Raw genomic sequence first — 19338 nt, forward strand, 5'->3', positions numbered from 1 at the left:
AACCCCAGGATGAAGATCATGAAGAGGTGGTCCATCGTCAACTGGCCGTCTTCCTCAATGCTGAGGAGGACCCAGAGGACGAACCCACAGTTTTTGCCCCAGAGGACGTGGCAAAAGTAATTAGGTCTCCCCCCGCAACTAAGGCCACAGGACACGACAGTGTCACCAGTCAGTTAGTTAAAAACCTCCCGCCCTCGGCAATCACACACCTCGCGAACGTCTTCAACGAGATTACTCGTTCCCGCGAGTTCCCAGCTTGCTGGAAACACGCGGAAGTGGTCGCGATACACAAACCAGGAAAGACCCCTCTATTCCTGCAGCACTACAGGCCGAGTAGCCTCTTGCCAGCTCTTAGCAAGATCTATGAGCGCCTCCTGCTAAAACCCATATAGGTACATATTACCAGAGAGCAACTTCTGCTGGACTTCCAATTCGAATTGCAGAAGAACCACTCTGCCCCACAACAGATCATGAGAGTGGTTGAAGCAGCCACAGAGGGCTTCAACCACAGAGGCTACTGTGGGATAGTGCTACTAGATGTAGCCAAACCTTCGCTCCGTATGGCATAGAGGGTTACTCTACAAGTTATACACACAGGGGTTCCCCGGGAGCATAGTTAGGCAGATCAAAAGCTATCTCACAAATAGGACTTTCTCTGTCAAAGTAGAAACCGCCACCTCCACCAAAAGGCGTATTCGTGCTGGGGTGCCACAGGGATCGGTCCTGGGGCCCTTTTTGTACAGTCTGTACACTGCAGACACCCCAACAGCTCCCCTGGTGCACACAGTGTAGTACGCAGACGACACAGCCTTCTACACACGAAATATGAATAAGGACCTGGTCATCCATAGGCTACAAAGGGCTTTAGATGACACAAAAACTTGGGCCTGACGCTGGCGCATTACCATCAATTCTAAAAAGATGCAGGCAATGCTGATCACCCGGAGGCTCGGAAGGCGCAGACTTCCTCAACCCCCCCCCCTCTCCACCTTCACCTAAACGGAACCCAACTCCCCTGGCGCAGAACCGCCAAGTATCTTGGTGTAACCTTGGACTCTAATCTTATGTGGAAACCCCACATAAATGAGGCCCGCAGGAAGGTCTATGCCAGAATGTCCATTCTATACGAAATCCTCAACTCAACCAGTTCCCTTCCCTGCTCTGTGGATGTGAACGTATATCCGGCCTTGATACGGCCAGTAATGGAGTATGCATGCCCTGTCTGGGGATACGCGGTGAAGCAGCACCTGGACAAACTCCAGAGGTTGCAGAACTGCACCCTCAGGAGGGCACTGCACCTACCCCTCGGATTCCCTATTGATGATCTGAACGCCGCTGCTGAAATCCCACTCCTAAAAGAGCGCTTTCAAGATCTGGCAAGGGCCTTCTATGAAAGCTCTTCCAGGTCAGGAAACGTCCTCATCCACTCCCTAGTTCTGTATGACATGTCCCGTGACAAGTACAAACGCCCAATGACGATCTTCGACGACTACGTTGAAGAGAAAATCCCTACATCCAACTCCTGATTCTCTTCCCTCCCCCATAATACCAATGATCTCGCCAGCCCCAGGCAAGTAGCAGACACATACAGAACATCATCACTTCACACTATCTGAAAGAAGCTGCATAAATATTCAGTCAGATCTTAATAAGGTTTCAACATGGCGCAGAGACTGGCTACTAAATGTTCAGAAATCTAAAATTTTGCACTTCACAAAACGAAAAAACTTAGTACCCTATGACTATAATATCAGTGAGTCACTGTTGGAATTGAACAACTCATACAAAAACCTGGGGGTAGCACTATGTATGGATATGAAATGGAATGATCACATAGGTTCAGTCGTAGGTAAAGCAGGTGGTAGACTTTGGTTTATTGGTTGAATACTGGATTGCTTACAAATCACTCGTGCAACTGATTCAAGAATATTACTCAAGTGTGTGGGATTCAAATAGGGGATATTGAACATATACAGAGAAGGGCAGCATGAATGGTCACAGGTATGTTTAATGCATCTGTACAGAGATAATGAAGGAACAGAAATGGCAGACTCTTGAAGACAGATAGTAACTATTCCGAGAATGCCTAATAACAAAGATTCAAGAACCGGCTTTAAATGGTTACTCTAAGGATAGACTACAACACCCTACATTTTGCTCACAGAAAGATCATGATGATAAGATTGGAATAATTATTGCATGCAGAGAGGCATTCAAATAATCATTCTTCCCATGCTCCATATGTGAATGGAACAGGAAGAAACCCTAATGGGACCCTCTGCCATGCACCTCACAGTTGTTTGCAGAGTATAGATGTAGATGTAGGAGGTGAAAGCCCTCAGGAAATTAATGGTTGGAGTTGCGTATAATCACTGTGGTCTTGTGGTGCAACCAGGTTCACACATGGAACAAAGTGTCACCACAACTAGTGACATACTGCAATATCAATGCAGTTGCATGTGCAAACTACCAGTTATAATTGGCAAAACTTAAGAGACGCAACTGTTGCCATGCCACAAAAAGTTTCACTCGATTATAACTGTTATACCACTTTGCTTCCTGCACAGCCCCCTAATGGCTGTATGTCGAAACATGAACATTCTGTCACAGTTATAGTGGATTAATTTTTGCTGTACTCCATTTGATTTCAGCGTGTTTGCATTTTGTTAGTGAAAAGGGTCAAAACAATGGTCAGTAGGTATCACTTGCACAGCTTAAAACAAGCAGTAACTTATTTTCTGTAGCACTGTGTGTGTTTGTAAAATACAAGGAGGTTTGAACCTCCCTGACACAATATTTGAAAACCGATGATGTAGGCCTATCCCAAAAGCTTCAAAGACTTTTGTATGAATAAATAAATAAGATTTAACCAAAAAAGCTGGCAACGGCCTTGTCACATTGGATATACCGGTTCCCACGAGATCACCGAAGTTAAGCGCTGTTGGGCGTGGGCGGCACTTGGATGGCTGACCATCCAGTCTGCCATGCGCTGTTGCCATTTTTTGGGGTGCACTCAGCCTCATGATGCCAATTGAGGAGCTACTCGACTGATTAGTAGCGGCTTCGGTCAAGAATACCATCATAACGACTGGGAGAGTGGTGTGCTGACCCCACGCCCCTCCTATCCGCATCCTCCATGAGGATGACACGGCGGTCGGATGGTACCATTAGGCCACTCGTGTCCTGAAGACGGAGTGTGCTCAACCAAAAAAGAGAGTCATAAAACTGCATAAATTGTTGATCATATGTGGTGAATAGCCTCCGAGTGTGATTTGGCAGCTGTTAAACTAAAAATTAGTTATTTGAAATGCCTGGGTAAACGAATACAATAAAGTCTGAAACCCTGGAAGAATGACGTGTTTGCAGATGATATTTAATGATATTTACATTCCAGCCGTTGCCATAGCAGCCAGCATTTTCGTCTTAGAGTGTTTTTTTTTTTAATGTGTTTGTGGCACCTGATTTATCCCTGTGCGAAATATATTTTCGAATCTAAGATTTACGTTTAACCTTCCTTGTCATAGCTCTAAGGCGATAACCTGCACTGTAACATTAATATGATTTCAGCTGATGCTATGTTGAAAGCTGTGCAACTACATAGAATTTGCGGCGTCCTGTGTGAACAGTAGTTCACGGTGTCACTACAGAAAGCCACAAAGTCATATTATAGTTGAATCCATGAAAGATGGCAGACAGGTTTGTGCAATGTAGAGGCACAGACAGGCATTGCCAGTTGCAAAAGGCAGATGCGGTATCCGCATAGAGATGTGGACGCCAAATGGTTCGTAAGTATGTGCACTTACTTGCTAAAATATAGATCAGCTGAGACAATCGTTGAGTATGATCTTACCACCTCAGCAATGCACAAAACTACAAGTAATCATGTGGCTCTGCAGTTTGGAAGTTCACTGAAGATGGTTCAAAGTAAATCAAAACGCATCTGGTATTTTTTAAAAAAGGCTTCTATTACAGTAGCAAAATACAGAATATGTCCCAATATTACTTGTAAAATTGCGGATGTGGAAGAGAAGCTTTAAGAAAGAGACAACATGAATATTATATGTGTGCCTCACCTTTTCTTGCTTCCCATTGCTGCGATCATTCTTATCTACATCACTGCAGTCCGTGACTCTGTCTGACTCATCTGGTCTTAGAGTGATGATGGTGGGATCAAGCAGATTGTCAATTTTAAAGTTTCCCTCTCCATATCCTGCTCCTATAGCTGTTCTGCACACCAAAAACATTTTGTGCAAAAGCCTTTCTGTGTCAGAAATTTTAAATGTCATGTTTCGTTCTGTGACATACCTTTTCACTTGTGCTGATATGAGCTCTATCGGATTGTTTGATATGGTGGCAAACACAAAATAGTATGTCCACGTTCCTGAGGAATACTATTGATTTCATAAACTTTTACATGAGGCTTACAAAGCCCTACAGGATTCAATGATTTGGCCTGAGTTTGACTGGTAGTATGTGGTATCTTTTTACTTGTAAACCACATCACCATATCAGCTTTCTTGTATTTGCTATGGGAGCCTTGTCAACAACAAGTGAATGATAACTCGCATTGTCATAACAATCACTGAATTTGCAGGCATGACACGGAGAAACTGTTTCCTAAACCATAATGTAAATACCTCTGACTTCGTTTCAAAATAATGATCCCCTGCATTTATTTTCTTTTCTTTTTTTGTTGTGAACAATTATTTGCTTTATGGAATGAAGTCAGGCACAGAACCAGCTGAAGCACATTTATTTGTCCACCTTTACCAACTGATACTTAAAGCTACCAAAATCATCACTCAGTTTCCAACATGCTTTCCCTGTATTATTCTGGTTTACCAAAGTTATCGTCCAAGTAAAAAATTTTCTTATTGTCAGATTTTCTTATTTCAACAATATTTCTTGAGAATTGTGCTCTTGTGGGAGCGATATCACAATGTTACAATAAAAATTTTCTTCTGTCTCATTTATTTAATATTTGAACCCAATGTTTTTAAAGTACTTATCGCACTGAGGTAACACTGCCCTTAAAATTTATAGTTTCACTCATTTTAAACGTACATTTTAGACAGTAGGGAATTTTGTCTGTCACATGGAGCATAACTCGTCTTAGAACATCTTTGTCGAAATCGTCTAAATTCGTGACAGGCCTACACGACTATGATGTTTCCCTGGCGATCTGAAAACTGAGTTTCCACTGATTGGTAGAAACAAATTACCTTCACTGGTAATTCTGTAGTTCTTAAGCATGCTTCTGCATGGCGTTTCTGACATCTGGCAACATCTGTGATAGGTCCACTGTTTCTGCTCCACCCTTGAAGAAAGTGTGTATCCTGTAAATTTTGTCTCTCGCTGGTTTGTGGAGAATTCTTCGCTTACCACTACTGTCAGCAACGATAAATCGCAAGAAACATTAAAAATTCACCAAATAACTATCACAATCTAACTTAACACTCACACTGGAGTGAGTTCATAGCAGAGCAGTGAGAAAACTAACGACGTTCTCTTTCTGTTGGAGGATGACTTCACGACAGATGCACAGAACGAACCTCTCAGCTCGACCACCATTGTTTGTGGTTCCAACTATAGTTGCGTGTGTTATGAGTTTAGAATTATTGGGTTCTAAAACAGAAGAAAGTAAGAAGTAAGTCGTGCTGCTTCCTAGCACCACAATCTAATACAGCCACGACACTCTCTCTGAGAAATTAGTGAGAATTTGCAAGTGCCTTTATTTACGTAAACGTTATGACAAGTAATGTGGCTGCACTCTTTCAAAGATACCTCTGACTGAGGCACCCAGGTGAGACCACATAGGATTTCGTCAAGCTCATATTTGGTGTGTTCTATACCATAACCACATTACAACATATGTCCTATAGATAAAACTTGTTCCAAAACACTATGACATTGAGGATCCCTCAAAAAGATACACCTGATTGATATAAAGTCTAAGATAATGAGCTATTGGCGTTTAAAGGTTTCAGAAGATTTGTGACAAAGAACTAAGTTATAAGTTGTACATCGTCACTGTGGTATACACTGAAGTGACAGAAGTCATGGAATAGCGACATGCATATATACAAATGGCGGCAGTTTCAGGTACACAAGGTATAAAGGGGCATTGAATTGGTAGAGCTGTCATTTCTACGCAGGTGATCCACAGGAAAAGGTTTCCAACGTGATTATGGCCGCCCAGTAAGAATTAACAGACTTTGAACGTGTAATGATAGTTGGAGCTAGATGCATGAGGCCCCCTGTTTTGGAAATCGTTAGGGCACTCGATCCACAATGTCAAGACTGTGCCAAGAATACCAAATTTCAGGTATCAGCTCTCACCACGGACAACACAGTGGTCGACGACCTTCACTTAACAACCGAGAGCAGCGGCGTTTGTGTAGTGTTGTCAATGCTAACACACAAGCAACAGTGCGTGAAATAACTGCAGGAATCAATGTGGGATATACGGCGAACGTATTTTTTAGAACAGTGCAGCGAAATTTGGAGTTAATGGGCTAGGGCAGCAGACAACCGATGCGAGTGTTTTTGCTAACATGGTGTGGGTGCATTTTCATGGAATGGACTGGGTCCTATGATACAACTGAACCGATTTTTGATTAGAAATGGTTATATCTGGATACTTGGTGACCAGTTGTAGTCAGTTTTTATAGACGACAATGAGCCTTGGCACAGGGCCACAATTTTTCACAATTGGTTTGAAGAACATTCCGAACAATTCGAGCAAGTGAACAGGTCACCCAGATCACGCAACATGAATCCAATCGAACATCTATGGGGCATAATTGAGAGGTCAGTTAGTGAACATTATACTGCACCAGAACACTTTCGCAATTATGAATGGCTATGAGGCAGCATGGCTAAATATTTATGCAGGGGACAACCAACTACTTGTTGAGTTCATGACACATCGAGTTGCTGCACTGAGCCAGGCAAAAGGATGTCCGACACGCTATTAGGAGGTATCCTATGACTTTTGTCACTTCAGTGTAGTAAGTAACGTAATCAGTAGTGAATTAAGAGGTGGAACTGTTAATGCGATAATTCGGGTCACATCCTGCCATCGGAAAAAATTAAATATTCCCTTCAATTTCCTGTGAGCTTCAATATTTTACAAATTAAGCATGAAACACGAAAATGAAAGTGAATATTCAAAACATGTTGATTATCTGGTAAAAACAAACTACCTCTCACTGCCAGAACAAAAAACATAAAAAATACTGAATTAAAAAAGGTGACTTAGTCTCACTGTCAGCTGCCTACAGAGTATAAAAGCAGAATTACAAGATTGTTGTTTTAACACAGGAATGTCTTCATACAAAGTATCTATGCAAACGATATATATTCTGGTACTGTTACATGTATAGTCCTGCTGGTGTTTTCTCTCGTTTTTTCAGTTACATTCAGAAGCAGAGGAAGAAGTTTATTTCCTTGGCAATAATTAGAACATACTTCACATAACCAACACATTTATTTATTAGTTGGGAGCTTCTCCTTAATTACTTTTTATATTACATAGCACTATGTAAATAATGAGAAGTATGTGACAGGTGCTCACTTTCAAAGAAAGGAAATATAGCAATAGTTGTAATTTTTTCCTCAAATCAGAACACACTTCATGCAACCAGCACATTTACTTAGCAATAGAGGAGCTTCTTAATTACTTTTCGAACTACAGCACATGTAAATAACGAGTATGTAGTGCACAGTTTCTCACTTTTAAAGAAAGAAAAGACAGTAATAGTTTCCAAATTTACATTGAATCAACCAGCTGAACATATAAAGACCTTCTGTTTAATACATCTGCTAGAATGGCTGCCGCAGTCACGAGGAGGGTAACCAACAATTTACAAGACTTTGCGTAAACATTAGGTGATTTTGATGTCGCGCACACTTATCAAAGCCCACTGGAACTGCTATCGACTTTCATTAACATTTGATGCTGGGTGGTTGGGAAACACCATAGTAGATTTCATAATTTGTACTGTAACTTGCTATTTATAAAAGCATGCCATTTCATGCTAATGACACATTAAAGCTTCATAAAAACATGTGATTCTTGGTACAATTTGTTATATTTAAACATCACATAATTACGTATTTCGTAGACAAACCTGTGTGTTTTATGTGGCATTGAACCGTAATAACATACTTTTAGGATCGAAACGACAGTTATTTCGTCACAAAATCAACGAGCATAGTCAAAGAACTGTCGCTTCGCATCAGAGACGCCACAGAGCACCCCCTCCCCTCCCCACCCCTCCCCCAATAACCCCCCACCCGTGCGGAGCACGGCGGGGCGGAGTTAGCATACGTCCACAAAAAAATCTTCATGCCAGCGCAGCGGGCGGAGGTGGCGTCTGGCGCGCGAAGTGTGCGGCTTGGGTGCGTCGTCGTCCAGGTCATACACGTTGGAGAGCTGCCCAGGCGGTGGCGAGTCGAAGGGCGCCGAGGCGGCGGCGGGTGAGGCGTCGGCGGAGGCAGGTCGGCAGGGAGCGGCCGGGAATTGGCTCCGGGTGTAACCACACAGGCTTTATTCGTTGAACAGAAACCGTACTAGCTCGTAGCAATTTCGAAGCGTTAAGACATCGAGTTTTGTGACATATGGGCGGGCCATCTGTGGTGCGGATTCGGTGACCAGTGACCTATTGACAATCTCCTCCACCCAGCAACTCCCTCTGCCTACCACCCATAGCCGAAGACATCACCTGCTTTAAGACCAAAGTTCTTCAAACCATCCAGCCTTTCCTGTCTTCCACCTCAACACACAAGCCATCTACTCCTGCAAGCAACTCCACTTTTTCTCACCCTTCTCGACACCCAAGTTTAAACCCACCCCAGCTGCCCATCCATACCAAATGTTCTCTCCCTAAATCGTGGTGCAACAGCAGAGTAATATCCTATTTCACAATATCTCTTCCTTATAAGCCAACAAGTACCTCTTTATGCACACCTTATCCTAACACCAAACTGATAGTTTCATCCTGAATGAAACCTTCCTTCAACCTCATCACACCATCTGCACTTTGCATAATCCTCCACACAACAGATAATATGCTTCCCATGGTTAGAGGTAGAATTGCTATTGGCCACCACAAGAATATACCTGTTTGGCTACAACCCCTGTACAATACTCCTGCTGAACTCCTCATTCTCAGTCCCTTCCTCAAAACCAGGTAGATACTGGTTTAGTCAACAAAAGCAGCGTTGACGAAAATTTGACTAAATACCTACCACGCAAAGGCCACATAACTCCAGTGTATGGGCATTAGCTGAAAGTTAGTTAAACTATCGAGCGTTCGGAATTCTTGCATGAGTCGTCTGAAAAAAATGTAAAATTTCCTTTAAGTTGGTTTATTCTCTTTAAAACAAGGAAAATGGCTATCAACTCCGTATTTAATATCCCATTACCAATTATGCAATGTTACTGACTGTCTATGTCACAAGTTCACACCCAAAAGCAGAAAGAAGAGATATAGTCCGACCCGATATTTTGAATGTCCTGAACTGTCACTGACCTACGACTACTTGCGAGTTAACATACTCAGTTGTTCAGGAGACTTCCTGTAAAGAACTGCTCGCCATAATGTCTCGTAATCTGCACGAAACTCGCCACACAGGATTTATGCACGTCATGAAATATTCACTCGCAGATATCTCCTAAAATGAACTACTCACAACGCTTAAACTTTCACAAAATACTCAACACTTTATTCGCTTTCTGTCAACTACATAAGAACCGATCAAACGCTCGAATTTCTTCATTTTGGTACAAACTTGACCACATGCTTACCAGAAGACGGCTCCCGAGAGACTCTCTCGACTTAAAGATCTGAGGCACAAAGCCCTACTCAAACACACGGGAAATACTGAATTCCTATTGGCTAGTATGTTAAGCAGCCAATCAGATCATCTCGAGCACTTCTATACTCGCGGTATTTCTAATGTCAGCCAATCAGATTACTACAAATAATTTAGACTAGCAATCTTGTAATTCTGAAACTAAATAAAATTTAATGAAAACAAAGTATGATTCCTTTCCACAACATAAAATACTAATAAATTTAATACTCAACGACCCTTCTGGCTGCTTTTTACCAAATGAAGCTGACTTGGACATACATCGGAATTTCCCCTATTGCACAACAACTTTCTCATGCAAACATATACATTGTTTTAGTAAAATATTACATTCTCACTTTATGTATGTCCTCCATTTACTCTCTCAGTCTCTCCAACACTCACACAAGCAAAACGTGATGAAATAATAATTTTAAAAGGAATTTTTAATGACGCCAGAAATCTGTAGTAATGAAACTAAAGAAAACTCCAGAAAATTGGATTACATGAACCTGTCCTCTTGGTTGTAGTTCCAGTTGATAATATAGATGAATACATTATAGTCCCTAGCTCAGTTTCACAATGCCACCACGGTTATTATGTATTTTAGGTAAAAATGTATATCTCTGTAAGTACTGAAGTAATTGATTTGAGATTTTAAGAGTATGGTTATGTTATCCATAGAATTTGGTGTACTAAGTGTGAAAAAGATTTATTAATATTTAATAGTACTTCTTCAGATTCATAACGTGTATCTGTAAATTATTGCATGCAGCATTAAGCAAGCCCGCAGCTCACTTGGCCCAGTAGCCACCGTTAGCTGTGCTAGTGTAAGAACCAAAATCTGCTCTCTCCTTGACTCCATGGCCAGCTACACTTTCAATGCAAGACAACGACTCGTAATAATTTGCTACGTTACACCATGACACTATACGAGATCCAACCACATCATCCCATCCCTTACGACTTTGTCACACACATGGACCATACATTTTCTACATATATTATTGTCACTGACCTTGACATCTGTCGGTACTGCCATACTGAACTCCAGCAGTGGTTACTGACTTGCTCCATGGCGATATAGTCCCTCTTCCACTGTATACACATCTTGAAAGCAATTTCACTTCTGATGTCATCCTCACCTCTCCTAACCTCCTTGGCCAGTTTACTGCAGGAGTCCTCAACCCCACTGGAAGCGACCATCTCCTGTCCTACTCACCATCCCCAGCACCATACCTGTGCAACTGCTCTTCCTGCCTCTCCCAAACAAATCCAAGATTACTCTCATACCAACTGGGATACCTACAGGAATATATTGCTACTCAACTCGGAAGCCATCCCTGATCTTTCCAACACCCCAATGACGTCCACCATGCTGCTATCCGCCAACAACAGACGTTGTCAAACGCCACAACTCACCATATTCCAATTAAGCTCATCTATTCACACTCCCTCCATGTGCTCTCTTACTCCTTGTGAATCCCGCCGCCTTTACTGATCCTTCCTGCAGATCCATGAGCAAGACACATTTACATGCCACTGAAAACTTCAGCGACACATCAAAAATCTGCTGAACGAAAGAATCGCTTAATCTGGAGCCAAACATGTACAAATATCAATGCCACACTGCTCATAAACTCTTACCAATACTGGACAGCATTTCACTGTCTTTCTGGGGGCGACATCGCTCCCTCCCACCTAACTTCTGCACAATGTTTACCCCCTCCCCAACAACCTAAGCAAAGCCAAATACTTTGTATTCCATCTCTCTGACACCTTCACCATCCGAGACGAACCCCACTTTGATTTCTCCTTCTTCCCAACAATCTATGAGCGTACCAATACCTCCCTCTCACCCCTCACTTGTAGCTTCCAGTACTTTGACAACATCGCACAGAGAGAACTCGATATTCCAGTAATAACACAAGACATTCAGCAGATACACCATAACAAACGCAACACTTCTCTCAGTCATGACTGCGTAGCCTACAGACATCTATGTCCCTCCTAGAAATACTAGCCACCCTTTAAAACATAATCCTTTACATGGGTTCCTGTCCTCAGCTGTGGAAAACCACTCGAATCCTTCTCTTCCTCAGACCTGATAAACCCACCACTGACACCTCTGTGTTTAGCAAGGTTTTTGAGTCCATCCTGTCCCAATGTACCTGTAGGTATCTATTAACTGTACACTTCACTTTAAGGCACTGATACTTTATTTCCTCGATCGTCTTCAATACAAGCTGATCGACAACAGTATTAACACCGTTACTAAAGGTAGCACGCTTCCGACAACTGCACACACTCCGATGCTCGCGCCACGGTAGGTAGAGGCCGACTAGCCACTAGAGAGCGCGGTCTTCTGGCGTTCGCCGTTCAAAACGTTGCCGACTGGTTAGTGTGGAGCGACTAGCGAGCTGAGGTCGCTACACCACACCCCCACAAGGGAGAAAAAAGCCAGGAGGAAAGAAAAAATGTTGTTTCTGACTTGAACTGCGAATGTCCACTGGGTCGAAACGGAACCGCACTTTTCTTCCGTATCGGGTTTCTGTTGTGGTTGGACATTGGTCTGTCGGCTGTTGTTGCTGAGTAACTGCTACGTCTGGGTGGCCGGTAGCTGGTTGGTTTCCTGGCGGGCAGGGCTGCTCAGTGTGACATTGCTGTGCTGTCCGCTGTGGTTTGACAGGTGCCCTGTGACTGGTGGTGGCCTGCATTTTGGAGGCGTCTTCTACACTTAGGTAGGCTGGCTTGCATGGGTCGATGGACATAAGTATGTCTACCCCTTTAATGCGGAGAGTGAGGGTTCTGTCATTCCATACCGTGACTGTGTACAGGCCTTGGTAGGGCAGTTCCAGTGCCCTGTGCAGTGGGCCGCATCGGAGGAAAACGTGCTTCGTCGTTGCCAAATCTTTGAACACGAAGGTAGCCTGTTTTCCATGCCTTGAAGTTTCACTTGGTCACACGGCCTCAATTTGCCTGCGGAGTTCTGTGAGGAAGTCGTGAGTAGAGTGCACGGGTCCAGTTTGTTGTATGAACAACTCTCCTGGTATACGCAGGGGTTCGCCATACACTAGTTCCGCTGGAAATGCCTGTAGGTCTTCTTTTAGTGCACTGCGCAGTCCCAATAGCACTACCAGGAGGGCGTCAATCTACCAATCTGTCGTGTGGCACCTTCTGGCAGCCTTCAAGGAACAGTGCAGACGCTCCACAACGCCATTTGAGGCTGTGTGGTATCGTGAAGTCCTTGTCAGGTGTATCCCATACATCGAGCCATTGCACCGAAGATGTCCGCTTCCCACTGCCGACCCTGTCGGATGTCACTTGTTGGGGACAGCCAAAACGTGAAATCCAACCACCAGTGAAGGCACGTGCCACATTCTCAGCTGTCTGTGTTTCCAGTGGGAATACTTCTGGCCACCAGTCGATTGCTGTGAGGCAGTACCAGTAGTTACAGGCGACTAGGAGTGGTCCTACCAAGTGTAGGTGGACATGTGAGCACAGAGCCTCTGAGATGTCAAACCTTCCTAGCGGAGCTTGTATGTGCTGTGTCACTTTGAACTTTTGGCAGGGAACACTAGTCTGAGTCCATGTACAGCAGTCCCTCTGTATACTAGGCCACACAAAACACTGCGTTACTAGTGCTCTCGTAGTATGGATTCCTGGGTGGCAGAAGTCCATGTAGAGAATCGGAAACCCTTCATCGTAGAGAGGCAGGTACGTATGACTGCTGTCGGCCTGCTGACTCATCACAATATAGCAGCTCCTCAGTACCTGGCAGTGGTACACGATGTAAGTGCAAAGCCGTCTTGACTTCGAGCAATTTCTGTAACTCTTCGTCGCCATTTTGTGCTGCAGCTAGTTCGGCGAAATTCGTGGGTGCGGAAATGCTTTCCACTCTAGACAAGGCGTCAGCAATGACGCTTTTCGAACCACTTATATGTCGTATGTCTGTTGTGAACTGTGAAATAAAATTTAGTTGGTTCATTTGCACTCAGGGCATAGTTATTTCTTGGCTGTGAAAACGCGAAAGTCAATGGCCGGTGATCTGTGTACATAGTGAAACCATGCCCTTTCACCATGAATCTGAAGTATCTGACTGCCTCATAGGCTGCTAACAGTTCAGTGTAAAATGGTGGCCAAGAGCGCTGTTTCTCCATGATCTTCTTGGAGAAGAAACCCAATGGTTGCCAGCACGCATTTACCTTCTGTTGTAAGACAGCGCCGACAGCACAGGATAAGGTGTCTAAGAAAATGGCTAACAGGGCATCGGCGAGGAGAGTGTCCTGCTTGAGGCTTGTCTGGCAGGCTTCAAATGCTGTCTGCAATTCATCAGTCCACATGACAGGTGTGGAGCCACGCACTTTGGAGCCAGTGAGGGTGGTATGGAGTGGTGCCTGCTCTTCAGCAGCTCATGGTAAGAAACAACAGTAGAAGTTGATCATCCCCAGGTAACGACGCAACTCACGCACTGTTTTTGGAGCTGGGTAAGTTGTGAGTGCGGTGGTGCGCTCAGCTGGTGGGTACGTACTGGTCGCGGAAACCCGAAATCTGAGGAATATCACTTCCTTAGCCCTAATAACGCATTTGGCCGGATTTATGAGGATTCTGTAGTCATCAAATCTTTGGAAAACCATGCATAGATGTCTTTCATGTTCTTCTGTGGATGATGATGCCACCAACATGTCGTCAATGTATGCGAAGCAAAAGTCCAATCCATGCAAAACTTCATTGATAAAACGCTGAAAGGTCTGTGCTGCATTTCGGAGGACATTTGACATGTATGGGAATTCAAACAGTCCAAAGGGCGTGGTTATTGCAGTTTTAAGGACATCCTCTGTTGCCATGGTATTTGGTTGTAGGATTTTACTAGGTCTAAAGTCGATAAAACGCTGCACCCCACCAATTGGTAAGTGAAATCTCCGATGTGGGGCACCACGGGGTATCGGTCGGCAATTGTACGGGCGTTGAGTCCTATATAGTCGCCACAGGGACGCCAGCCGTCTGGTTTCTATGATACCAGGTGTAGAGCAGACACCCAGTTGCTTTCAGATGGTCATGCCATGCCTGCTTGGACCATTGCGTCTAAGTCTGCTTTTGCGATGCGCAGTTTGTTGGGGGCCGACTCCCTCCCTATCCAACAACTGTCTTAGGCGCTGGATGTTAGAGAAGGAGAGACGCTGAATGAGCTCGCCTTTCAGAATTTCGTACGTCCTAGAAACAGGCGGGTTGGCGATCACATCGCTGACCTCGAGGGCAGAGCGGCTGTCCACTAGTGCCACCACATGTGCATATTTTGTGGCGTCTTGCGTTATCCTGGCAGTGACGAAATATCTTTCGATGTGCGTGAACCAAAGGGACAGACACTCCGTCCAGAGGGCTGGTGCTTTGAAAGCCACGCGGTTCACTTGAGCAGCTGGGGCTGTCCCGAGGGGTGGTGGCGGGTAGAAGGACTCGATGACCTTGGGGCTGCAGGCAGGTAAAGGGACAGTCCCACCCGACGTGCAGATAGAACTGCCGTTCGCCGTAGGAAGGGGAGCGGCAGGGGGTGACAGGGAGGCCAGACACGCGCTTTCCTAGCAGCGTGCCTCCGCGCGCTCTTGTTGTTCTGCGGTAGGCGGTCCCCTTTCTTCCAGCCGCGTTCGAAGCTGCTCCTCCTGTCGCTGTTTTGTGCGGCCATCTCTTCCACGTGTTTGCGCTGCTGATCGTGCAGCAGCTGCTGCTGTTGTTGTATAAGTTGTTCCTGGTGTCGTAATTGTTTGCTGCAAGTGCTTCATCTCTTCTTGTTGCTGTCCTAACTGTTGTTGTAACTGTGTAACATCCCCCTCACTTATCGACCTTAATGACAGTGAAAAATTAAACTGCGTGTACCTAATGGAAATTTGGGAAAAGCAATCGTCACCGAAGTTAATCTGTCGGTAAAGAGGGAGGAAAGGGTTACATCTAAATGAAAGGAAAATGCAAATGAAACTGGTGGAAATTAATTTTGTAATTTTGAAAAGGGGTAAAGTTAATAAAGAAAGTAAATGTGCGGCCGTTACATTAACAATTAACTAGCGGTAATTAGATATTTGAGGTTTTGGGGGAAAATTACGATCACCAGTCCTAATGAAATTACTATAGTAACTGAAAAAGAAAGCTTATTACACATATAATTAGCACTAGAAGCGTGGCAACTGAAGGTTGACACGTGTAGTGTGAAAACTGAAAGTTTGTCAGAAGTAATAAATTTCGCTACACTCCGACTTAATTTAGCAAAAGAATTAATAAAACCGGAAAATCGAAAGTTAATTTAGTGACAGAAGTTAATAGTGAGCTTTCTTTCTGAAGCACATCGAAATTCAGTAAAATACGGTTAGTCTTGGACTACCTCAACAATCATTTCAAAAGCTATTTGTATCTACGCAATTTAGAAATAAGAGATTTAACTTTGAACTTGAATTAAATGATTCTGAACAATTAACAATAGTAAACTTTAGTACGTACCAAGCTGAGCTGCAGTCACAGGTAAGCTAAAATATGCTAACAAAACTCGCACTCTTAATTTGTGCTTGTGTAATCTAAATATTGTAGCCAGCTATGAATACTTTAACTGAACTTTGAAATTAAAGCAGTGAAATCGAATTATATTACTTTAATGCTGACGTTTGAATTTCAGTGACACTCGGGTTCATTTCGGAAAAGGAAGGGACCCTGCTTGGCAATGCAATTGGGACAATGAGCAACAAAGTTTCATGCTAAGTTGCTGTAATTTTGTGATGCAACAATTTTAAAAGCTGAGGTCTGCCATACAGTTCTGAAACTTTACGTGCTTCCAGTCTTCCTTGTTGGTTGATTGAAGGTTTGCAGTCGTCGGTCGAGCAGGTGACGACAGTCACTCATTGTCGGCCGTCGCTGTTGCAGAAGCTGGATGTTGGCGCGCCTTCTTCTCGCCACGGTCACCAGGCGAAACGGGCTCTTGATGTGCGCCAGCTAATGCTTCCTGTCCGCGACACCGTGTCAGAAACTATCATAGCAATTCGAGCGCAATGACATGGTGCCAAACCCCGAAAGCGCGGCAACTTGCGGGAGCTTCACACAACACACCTGCTCCACTGCACTACTCCAGCCAGACTCTCTCTGCCCGCGCTCCACGCGACAGAGTTAACACTACCAAAGATCCTAAACACTTTGGTTCTCCACACGACCTATCGATGTAATCGTTAGATACCATAGTTTTCCCTAGGCCAGACCCAGCGTAAAAATACAAATAATATTTACAAAACAAACCAATTATACATCGACATAAATGCATATATATGCAAATAGTAAAACAATTACAATATACAAAGACACAGAACCGTCATATCTTCAGGTAACAACATAAGGAAAAAAATTTATAGTACAATAGATGTTCGTGTAACCTAAACAGACTCAGAAAAGTTCCAAAAAAGAAACAGCGGAAATGCATATGCTCAAAACATCAACAAATTTTAGCATTCGTCTAATTATGCATACATCAATTTTTAGACGGAAATAATTGAGTGGAGACATTCCTTATCTTATTCCACTCTGTCATCTTGCACAAAATAAAACAGGTTGATTATATATTAAAATTCATAGAAAACATAGAAAATGGTTTAACTATTCTAAAATCGTCAAAATTCCTAACAGTATCAAGAAATGGAATTATATTTACAAAATTAACCAGAGTACATGGTCATAAAAAACAGGTATATCAAAATTCGCAAATTAATAATTAATTACATAGAATACACATTTTTATGTAACCTTTTCATAATTAATATTCTCGACGTGAGTGTCCACTTAACGCAAAACAAGAAAATAATATTCAGCAGATCGAAAAATCATAAATATTGACAGCAGAATTCTTTCACATCAGCTGTCCGGGAAGAAAAACTATTCCGCCTTTCGTACCCGCAAGTACAAAGAATGCCGAGAGCGGCACAAGAGCCGACAGCGGCTCTGCCTCGCCAGCATTGTTGCGCCCGCCTGTGCGGCACGCTTGATCTCACTCGACTGTCTAACGGCATTTCCAGAACGTCCGTTTCACTGAATTCTTTGGGAAAAACTCACTCCCGAGTAATCTCAAGGAATCCATTAACACTATCACAGTGGATAACTCAACACTGTCCATCATCATACGCATGTACTAGCCTGAAACTTAAAACAGCGTCTAAGTACATCGGCAGTGACTAGTAAAACACATATACATGAAATCTTACAGCTAGTTACAAAATCATATTTACATTGCTTAATCTACTGTGACTCAGCTTGGATTTTTCAATCGATAAATAATCACTCTCTCTTAAATCATTTAATGAAATTTAATTACTTATTAATTACAACTTCTTTAATGTCCTCTTGGTCAGGAAAAAGCATGGCAATCTAGCAAATCGTTTAAATCTTACACTCTATATTTACATACTGTACAAATTACCCATTCTGTGGTATTAATCAATCCTAGGTTGGTACAATTTCAAGTCTACAATGTTCTGTATACCCAATAGTTTTCCAGAGCTTGGATACTCTAAGCAATAAGCATTTGTGTGAGGTATACCAATGACTTTATATGGTCCATTATAAACAAACTTAAATTTAGAGATTTCATTGTCTATCTCGCTCGATTTCTCATGAGCTTTTACAAGTACTAAGTCTCCGATTGCAAATTTAGCAAAACACGCTTTAGCGTCATGACGACGTATGCAAGCATCGGCTTTTAGCTTCATTATTTCTCGCAAACGATCTTTTTTTCACACCAATACTAATGTCAATCCGCGGAGGGAATTTGATTATCTCTTCCACTAGTCCCGGTTTGTCTGAAAACACAGTCTTATTCTTCATTATCACTTCATACAGGCCTCGTCTTTGTTCGTGTGTTACGTTTGACACACCGTCTACAATACTTTCCAAGTCACTTTCTACACTATTGTCAGTGCCGAGATTCCTCACATTACAGTAGTTTAAATTCATACCTACGTCAATACCGTCTGGCCAATTAACAATGTGTATAGGCTGGTATTGCCTATGCACACCATCTTCTGCCTTGTCAAAACTAAGTACTATTGTTTTATCTTGTGACGTACATGTCAAAGTTTTGCTTTCGCAATTAATCACTGCACGGTACTTTAATAGCCAATCTAACCCGATAATTACTTCCATAGTTAAGTCTGACACGACGACAAACTCTTGTTCAAATCGTGCCCCACATATCTCAAAGTTGACAAAAATCTGTTTTGTGACCGGTTTACTGGCCTTCCCAGTAGCACCGGTAATTTTCGCTCCTGTTACTGGCATAACTACGATGCCAGGTCTGTCTTTCAGTAACTCAAATATTTTCCCAGATACAGCACTCAATTCTGCACTGGTGTCAATCAACAGGTTTAGCTGTAGGTCGTGCATATTAACAGACACTACAATCTGTCTACACTTGTCCTCGACTGTTTCTTTATTTTCCCACAGTAAATCCTCGTCTATATC

Source organism: Schistocerca nitens, chromosome 4 (genome assembly GCF_023898315.1).
Source record: "Schistocerca nitens isolate TAMUIC-IGC-003100 chromosome 4, iqSchNite1.1, whole genome shotgun sequence".
NCBI lineage: Eukaryota > Metazoa > Arthropoda > Insecta > Orthoptera > Acrididae > Schistocerca > Schistocerca nitens.